The sequence below is a fragment of the Podarcis vaucheri genome (assembly GCF_965113315.1).
Source record: "Podarcis vaucheri genome assembly, chromosome: 7".
Classification (NCBI taxonomy): Eukaryota; Metazoa; Chordata; class Lepidosauria; order Squamata; family Lacertidae; genus Podarcis; species Podarcis vaucheri.
The window spans coordinates 38,187,415-38,197,238 of record NC_138765.1 but is presented as its reverse complement, the minus strand read 5'-3'; positions in this window follow the sequence as shown (position 1 = coordinate 38,197,238).

Below are 9,824 nucleotides of genomic sequence, written 5' to 3'. Positions count from 1 at the left end.
CAGTCCCTCCCTTCAGCCATCCAGAAAGGCCACTTTAGGAAGACATCATAAAAGGAGAGGAAATGCCTGTGTTGCTCTGGGCAACTGGAAACAACAGGACATGTCTCTTTTCACTGCTGATACTATACAGATATAAGAGCCAGGTTCATCTTGCCTATACTGCATAAATTCCCAGGTAGCACAGAACAACTCTATACCTCCCTGCTACTTCAAGGTGAAAACCCAGGCGTTACATACTCAGTTGCTAGATTCTGCGCCGCCATGATGGATATTTGTCGAAGGTTGGTTTGTGCCACAAACAAGGCCCAAAATGCAAGACCTGTGCTCCTTCACGCTCCCTCCCTTATAGCTGCTTTTAAATGTTTGTCCCTGTTTCTATCTTTTTAAGTATGTATGATATAATCACCTTACAATTACTAGTTTTTATTCCTTTCCTGCTTTAAGTCTTATGTGTTTAGTTTATCCGTATGTTTTATCTTATGCTGGTCTGTAACTGAAGTAAAGCTTGATACCGATACTGATGTTTGCAACCAGGCAGGAGTTGTTGCAATCTCCTGGTTGCAGGGAGGTCATCTTAAGAAGGGGGTGCACCTATATTGTGGATTGCCCCACCCCTCCTGTAGCGAGGTGTTAGCCACCCCATGGAATGACCCAGCCAATTCCCACCAGCTGGAGCTTGCAAGAAGTACGGGCACTTGAGAGAGCAGGGTAACATCACTCAGGGGAGCTCAGCTGGAAGACATCTCCACATCTCTGTGTTGCCAGCAGGCAGAGGCAAAATTGAGGCGAGGAGTAAATAAGTTTCTCCAGATACACTTGCCTTGGCTCTTGCTTGAGTTTGCTTTCCGCTCAGCTGAAAAATGTCATCAGTTAAGTAGGGATAATGGAAGAGGGATGCTGGGGAGAGCAGCTTTCAAAGGACAGCTGCCTGCCTCCGGAAGGGCTAGTTCCCCTTCCCCCCAGCATGATAAACGGAGCTGTGCGGCTGATAACGGCTTCCCTGGGCACATTGCTCTTCCCAACTCACACTTTGGAGTGACATGCAATAGCAACACCATACAAATTGCCAGGATGGGCAGCTAAATGGCGAGGTCAGGGGTTAAATGAACATGGTTGTTTATGAGGACATGGCCCGCATCCATTTGCATTTTAATATTCTCTCTGTGAGACGGAAAACCATTTTGGGGGACAGCTTGTTTGGAAATCCCATTAGCGGGTTATTTATGGGACTCCAGACTGCATGACCCTTAGCCTTGTTTTGTTAAACATGAACTAGACATGAATCAGATGGGGGGGAGGGGCTGCCTGGCCGCAATTGTTTTCTGGAGCACTAAATACTATTGAGTTCAATTATTCTTCACCTGACATCTTCGAAGTTATCCTCGTGATGACCAATTTTCTTATGTTTTTCTTCTGTTGCCACTATTTCTATCTACTTTGGAAGTATTGCTGCCTTTTAAGGTGGATAGAAATAGTGGCAACAGAAGAAAAACCTAAGAAAATTGGGCATCACAAGGATAACTTAGAAGATGTCAGGTGAAGCTGGCTGTTACCTGAGATCCAGGTGAGGAGCTGTGTGTGTTTCTGCCTGGGACATAAACCAACCACAACTGGGAAGACAGAGCTGGGCCAAGTGGGTTAGGGAAGGACTTAACATCTTAAGCAGAGGCTACCACCTTTGCCCAAGGCTCTTCACTCATAAAATTATAGAGTCATAGAAGTGTACAGTTGGAAGCGACCCCGAGGTTCATCTAGTCCAACCCCCTGCAATGCAGAAATCTCAACTAAAGCATCCATGACAGGTGGCCACGCAACCTCTGATTTAGGACTTCCAGTGAAGGGTTTTGTTGGTGTCTCATTGGGCCATCTGGTTGGACATTGTGAGAACTGGATGCTGAATTAGCTGGGCTTCTTTGGGTCTGATCCAGCAGGTTCCCTTTATGCCGTCCTCTCTTGCTTCCTGTGCACACCTCTCACAACAGGCTGGGTGTGCCTTCAGCAGAGCTCTGCTGCTTGGCCATAGAACAACCTAAGAGATCCCTGCACATCTGGAGCAGATGTAGGAGGGTACACAGCAGTCTATGGGGGCTTAAGAACATAAGAAGTGACCAAAGGCCAGTGTGGTGTAGTGGTTAAGAGCGGTAGACTCGTAATCTGGGAAACGGGGTTCGCGTCCCTGCTCCTCCACATGCAGCTGCTGGGTGACCTTGGGCTAGTCACACTTCTCTGAAGTCTCTCAGCCCCACTCACCTCACAGAGTGTTTGTCGTAGGGGAGGAAGGGAAAGGAGAATGTTAGCCGCTTTGAGACTCCTTCGGGTAGTGATAAAGTGGGATACCAAATCCAAACTCTTCTTCTTCTCCTCTTCTTCTTGCTGAGCCCCCTCCATCTGCCCATGGAAAGTCCCCAAAGGGGGTTCTTGAAGGCGAGGACCCTTTCACACAACTTCTGGTGAAGAAGGTGGTAAACAGCCATCATGACTGCATCTAGGATCCATTCATAGCCCCGGCCTCCACAAATCTGCCTCAACCCCTCTTAAAGCCATCTATGCTGGTGACAAATACCACAGTACATCTGAGCGCTGTGTGAAGAAGCAATTCATCCTTCTATCATATGGTGATCACACCTCATGGAGACTGTAGCAGTCTTGTGGGGAGGGGAGAAGGGAACACCAGTCCCAGCTGCCGCCAAATAATATTCACACAAAGGTCTCTTGAGAAGAGGCAGGACTGACTAGCCCCCAGTCTCTTCAGGGATATGAATATGCAATTTCTGGGCCTACAGCCCCCTCCGCAGAGTGCCATGCGTGGCAAAGCCCTCAGTTGCATTCCTGTCTGCACCTTTGGAATGATTTGCGTTGAAATGCAAATTGTGCTTCTTGCTGTATCTCAGTCTCAGGGTATTTTTCCCTCCAGAAAAGTTTTGGACTGAGTTTAAAATAGATATTCTGTGTGAATGGTCTGTGGGCTTTTTCTGCAATGGTTATTTCAGTCTTAATAGAACCTGATTTTTCTCCCAGAAGGAAAAGGGAACAAAGTATCTTTAGATTTTTGTGACTAATTTACATGACGTCCTCCCCGCACTTTTACATGTGAAATTATCTCACTGTGTCTTCGAATATTGCAGCAGCCGCTTGGGCCTGGAATTAAGCTTGCCACAGAGTTGTCAAAAATGACCACATTTTGCCATCTGAAACACCCTGATTGCATGAGCAGTCCAAAGCAATCCTCCTCTGTCCCAGACAGGACTGGGCACTTGAGGGCACGGCTGATTGGCCCAGTGCATTGTGGAGCTTGCGAATATGCCTGTAAAGGGGGGGGGGGGTTGCAGTATATAGAGCTGCTTAAAACATACTCCCTCCTGCCTGCCCTTCACACAATAGTCTAGAAAATGAACCATGAGGGAAGTTAGTGCAAAGAGCTGGATATTTTTGGCCAGATGATGTTGGCAAGGCACTGCAAGGCAAGGATTTGCTGAACATCCATGTTGCATCCAGGGACTCAGCTATACTGCTGCAAATAGAACATTTTAAGTGAGTTTTAAGTGCATTATACAAATGTTACACTAGATGGCACAGTTAAGCTAATGTGAAATTCCATATATATTTTAAAACGTTTCTTTAAAAAGCATTGTTACAGTGTTGTTTATATATGTGCAGATTCAGCCCAGGTTCTCCAGGATCAGAGCAGAGAGCTGAGGGACAGGACCTGCTGGATCCCTCGCTCAGTCAATTTTAGGAGCATTCAGTAAACGAAGTTGGCATATCTCTTCATGTGTTTGTGTGTGCACGTGTTCTTATCCTCCTTTAAAAAAAAGGGAAAGCAAGTTGCTCTTAACTATTCACTTACAGAACAAAGGAGCCAGCATAGCCACCTTGTTCTTTTCTAGATTAGCAAATTAGGCTAGAACTAGGGACATTTTCTATCCAAGTTATGAATTCCCTACAATAAATAATTTTATTATTTTCTTCCCCACAAGCATCTCTTTCAGTGTGTGGTTGCAACAGGTAAAGTCTACTCTGTACCTAAGATTGACTGGTGACATGCTGCATGCTTGCATACTAAAGGGTTTCAATAGGTAACTGAGTCAACTGAGGGACGCGGGTGGTGCTGTGGGTTAAACCACAGAGCCTAGGACTTGCTGATCGAAAGGTCGGCGGTTTGAATCCCCGCGGCGGGGTGAGCTCCCGCCGTTCGGTCCCAGCTCCTGCCCACCTAGCAGTTCGAAAGCACCCCTAAGTGCAAGCAGATAAATAGGGACCGCTTTCTAGCGGGAAGGTAAACGGTGTTTCCGTGTGCTGTGCTGGTGCTGGCTCGCCAGATGCAGCTTCATCACGCTGGCCACGTGACCTGGAAGTGTCTCCGGACAGTGCCGGCTCCCGGCCTCTTGAGGGAGATGAGCGTGCAACCCTAGAGTCGGTCACGACTGGCCCTGACGGGCAGGGGTACCTTTACCTTATCCCAATAGAGAGAAACAACCAAACAGAATGGATTTCAACAGATATAAATGTAAAGGTATGTCGCCATTTTCACTGTTGCAGGTTTCCCCTCCACAGGATGCTGCCTTCTTAAAGCTTCTGCGCATCCACTGCCAACACTCATTGTGCAGCTAAAACGGGGATTTATGGGAAGAGGGGTCATTGTGGGGTGGGGGCGGTTCTGTCCCCATTTCCACCCTTAACTATTCACTCAGGATTGTTTTCCGTATGAATCCTGTCTCAGCTAAAACTTCTGACTGAGAACAAACAGTTGATAGCAGTAAATAACGTCTGACATTTTATTTTTACTCCTGGATAAAAAATCTCCAGCAGGGTGGTGGAAATATGGAGCCACATTTTATTCCCCAGCCAGGAAGATTTGTACATCTGGGCCTGCAGGAACTGCTGAATCTATTTTCATTATAACAAACATTGATTTTGCATTAAAAAGTCTCATTATTTGAGATAATGACTGTTGGGCTCTTTAGTTATTCTTCTGGTTTCTAAATCATTAAATCTTTTGCATTTAAACTGCAGGTGGGAAAGCCGTGGGCCCCAAACCGTATTAGAGGTTGTTCTTATTTGGGGTCTTTAATGAAGAAGTGGTCGTCTTTAAGGCAGATATATGACATCAGGAAAACATCATACCTACTGAGCTTAGTTAGGCGGAAACGCTTTATTTATTTCTGTCCATCAAAACTCCAATGGGCCCAAAGCATATCGATTGTTGGATTAATATTAAGAAAATTAGAGGCTTGTGGGTCTGACTTTCCTCCAGTTCCGGACCAGCTTAGGGAGGGAGGAGGCTGCTCTCTCCCACACCAACAAGGAAACAATTCAAAACAATCCCATGCAGATTTCTGCACATGTGGTCAGAGTTGCCTTTTAATAACTTTGAGGTTTTTAATGGGGAGGGGGCAGAAGGGAGGTGTAAAAATCTCTCTACAACGTGGTGGAGGGGCAGTCATCAATGCATTATTCTGTATATCATATCGGAGGCCAGCCAAACGCCCCCTGCGCCCCCCCCCGCCGCCGCCGCCCAGCAGAAGCGGCATGAATTATTGACTCTGTGTGTGCTCCCCAGTGAATACTTTTCCAAGGTTATACTCTCTGATACTGGAATTCTGAATAAGGGAGGGAGGAAAAGATGCCTTGGCACAGAAGAATGTCTGACACAATCACGTTTTAGGGGATTTCAAGACCGCGGGAAGATTTGTATAATGTGTCCTTTCAGAGGCCGAGATGGGGGTTTAGACTAACTAAGCACAAACCTTGCTGCATGTCAATTCCAGTCTGCGGAGGGGTGGGGGGCGGGGAGAGGCCCTAACATGGCTACTCTTTTACCCTAAAGTTATGCAGGTTGAACAAAGGAAGGGGGTCACCCACATCCCCTAGGCTGGCGCTTGGGCTGAGGAGAATTCAGATTTCGTCCACCTTTAAAGCCACACAGAGCTACAATTACCAGCACCCAATGACTTGCATTACAGGGTTTGTGCCTTCTTATTTTTTCCAGCTAAGCAATTTTATTTTCTTTCTTCACAATAATCCCTCATCTCCTCAGTGCCTCTTCCTTGTTCTAACTTGAATGATTCCTCTTCTCTAAAGGCTTTTGGTGAATTCTTCTGGGATATGTTTTCTCCAATTTCCCCCTTCCTTTCTCTTCTACCTTACATTTTATTGCTATTTCTTCTCACCTGTTCTGCTATGACTATAAGGGAGAAGCTGTGAATGAGGAGGTTCCTGGCGAAGGGAGGACCAGGGGGAAAGCACCAATAAGGCAGGGATGCCACCAAGGATAATTTTCTAGGCCCAGTTCACAGGATATAGATTGGGCCTTCTGCTGCACTGGCAAAAGTAGGTACAAATTTGCATCTACGTTGTCATAGGCAAATTTATGCCCTTTCTTCATAAATCAGGGGCCACACACAAGGAATAATGGACAGAATGTCAACAGATGATGTTTTCCCTTTAATGGTGTTTACATACTAGAAAATGCTTGTCCTGTTGGATTTCTGCCTTTCACACAGTCATTAAAGGCACTAGAGCCCTGCTCTACCCCAATGCCAATATTAAACCATGCAAAAACAGAAACAAAAAGGTTACAGGGGAAAAGAAAACAAAAGTAACATTGGGGCAACATGATCATATCTTTTTAAATTTTAAAAAGTGAGAATGAGCATCAGTCATTGTGAGGTGATGAGACACCCTCAAAGCGAGACCACTGAGTGCCTCCTTGCTCTCTCTCCATGTTTGGATAGCTCCTGTCGCTCCTGATCTTTAAGGCAAAAGACAAATACAATCCAGTTTGCCCATATGGATCAATGTCAGCAAAACCATCCCAAAGCAGTTCAATATTTTAAACTCGGCATTGTTCCTACCTCACATGGCTGTTGTGAAGATACAGAAAGAAGTCTAAAACGGATGCCAAAGTGGCAAACTTTGGCAAAAGAAATGCAAGCAGACAATAAGGGATGCTAAAAAAGAATTTAAGATGCACACTGCTAAAAACAAAGATGATCAACATAGTTTTCTTTATCTTAATTTGTAGCAGGAGACTGGCTGGCCAGAGAGATGGGTGGCACTTTGAACAAGGAAGTCAAAGATTGCTAAGAAAAGCTAAGGAGACTGCAGAGAAGCTGAATGAATTCTATGCATAAGCCTTTATAGTGGGAGACATAGCACAGATCCTTGTGGATGAACTCATTTTCGCAGGAAGAGTCTGAGGAACAGAGGCAAATCATGGTGATGAGAGAGGAAGTTCCAGGTCTTATTGACAAAAGAAAAACTGACAAATCACTAGGTCCACTTGATAATTTGGAAAGAACTCAAATATGAAATTGCTGATCTTCTTACAAAAATATGCAACTTTCCCTTAAGATCAGCCTCTGTGCCTCAGGACTGGAAAGTGGCCAATTTTGTTGGTGCCCAGAGGTTATAAAATGTTTAGGCATTTTGGTTCCTAGAAACATTTCTCAAATGATTAAAGTGAATTGACATAGATTGATGACAGATATATCTCTTGATTGGGAAAGATGGGATTTACTTACCCTTAGTATTTGCAGCGATACCTACGAGGAATAAGTATTAAGGGGAATAAACTACAGTGGTACCTCGGGTTAAGAACTTAATTTGTTCTCGAGGTCTGTAATTAACCTGAAACTGTTCTTAACCTGAAGCACCACTTTAGCTAATGGGGCCTCCTGCTGCTGCTGCGCCGCCGGAGCACAATTTGTGTTCTCATCCTGAAGCAAAGTTCTTAACCTGATGTAATATTTCTGGGTTAGCAGAGGCTGTAACTTGAAGCATATGTAAACCGAGGTACCACCTTCACTGGAGGTTTTTAAGCACAGGTTGGATGGCCACCTGCCAGTGATTCTTTAGCTGTGGTTACTGCATTGCAGGGGGTTTTGGGCCCCTTCCAACTCCACAATTCTATGATTCCATAAGGTGGGAGGGTAGTCAACAAGAGGTCTCTCCTCTGTTGTCTCATTCCTGCTCCCTCTCCTTCAGAGCACTTTCTCAAGTACCTCCCACTCCTAGTCTAAATCAGAGTACTTAGAGCATGGGTAGGCAAACTAAGGCCCGGGGGGCAGATCCAGCCCAACAGCCTTCTAAATCCGGCCCGCGGATGGTCCAGGAATCAGCGTGTTTTTACATGAGTAGAATGTGTCCTTTTATTTAAAATGCATCTTGGGTTATTTGTGGGGCCTGTCGGGTGTTTTTACATGAGTAGAATGTGTGCTTTTATTTAAAATGCATCTTGGGTTATTTGTGGGGCATAGGAATTTGTTCATTCCCCCCCCTTCAAAATATAGTCCGGCCCCCCACAAGGTCTGAGGGACAGTGGACCAGCCCTCTGCTGAAAAAGTTTGCTGACCCCTGACTTAGAGGGAATCAGGGCAGTAGGGATACTTAGGAAAGGAATTGGAATAAAACGACCAGTATCATAATGCCATTATATAAATTGATGGTGCAATCACATTTGAAATACTGCGGGCAATTCTAGTTACCTTGCCTCAAAAAGAGTTCATAAAAGGGGAATCCAAATCATCAAGGGGCTAGACCATGTGTGCGGAACCTCTGGTCCTCCAGATGTTGCTGAACGATGCCTCCCATCATCCCTGGCCATTGACCGCATTGGCTGGGGTCGTTGCGAGTTGTAGCTCAGAAGCATCTGCAAGACCAAAGGTTCCCCACACCTGGGCCAGAGAAAGCAATATTCGGGGCTTTTTGGTTTAGAGAAAAGGTAAGGAAAAGGAGATATGATGGAGGTGAATAAAATGATGCATGGCAGGGATAAAGTAGAAAGAGAAGTATTTTTTCTCCGTCTTTCATAACACTCATCCAGTGGAGCTGCATTTTGGAAGATTCGGGACAGATAAAATAAAGCACTTTTTCACACAGTGCTTAGTTAAACTTTGGAATTTGTTCTTACAATAAAGTTGTGACAGCCACCAACTTTAAAAGAGGATTAGACTAGTTGATGGAGGCTATCAATGGCTACTAGCCACAATGGCAATGTTCTATCTTCGCTGTCCCAGTTGCTGGGAATCACAAGTGGGGAAAGTGCTCTTGTGCTTGAGTCCTGCTTGCAGCCTTCCCATAGGCATCTGGACAGTCACTGTGAGAACAGGATGCTTGACTAGATGGACACCCTGTAGCCTGAGGCAGCAGGGCTCTTCTTATGCCTGGAGTGGCAGTACCTTGGACAGCTCCCAACCGAGTGGAGATCAAGAGGTCCTAGGGGACAGGGAAGGGGCTCCTCAGCAGATTTCCAGCTTTTCAGGGGACAGTTGAAGGTCACACTTAAGGGGCTCTGGGAGACAAGACCCCAAAGTTCTGAGTCTCCTGTGCCACAGCTCAGGCTGCCTCCTTCTGAATCTGTGCCAGGTTCCCTGTTTGAAGCTGGGCCAGGGAGAGCAGCTTCTTCCCTTGTTGTTCTAGGATGACTCTAGAAGGTCTGTCCTCTCTCCTTCTCTTCTTATGTTACTGTCTGTCTTCTCAATCCAGTTCCTCCTCCTCCTCCTTTGGAATTCATTACCCAATAAATATTTCCTTCTTTATTCTTTATTTACTTTGTCTCCTGGTTCTTTTGCACTGTGAAGTCTGCCCTCATATTTTTTAAAAAAACTGCTCTGATCCTCCATTTTTACATATCATTTTCAGAGGTCTCTAGAATATTTTCTGTCTCTTTATTTTTCCTTTCTTTCTACCAATTCCCTTCTTGAACCTGAGTTGTAGAGGTTTTGCTCTCTTTCCATTCGACTGAGACATGCTCCAACTCGCCCTTCCAATTAGCTTCTTGCAGCAAAACTGAAGGGTTTGTTTTCCATCCTTCTGGATGTTTC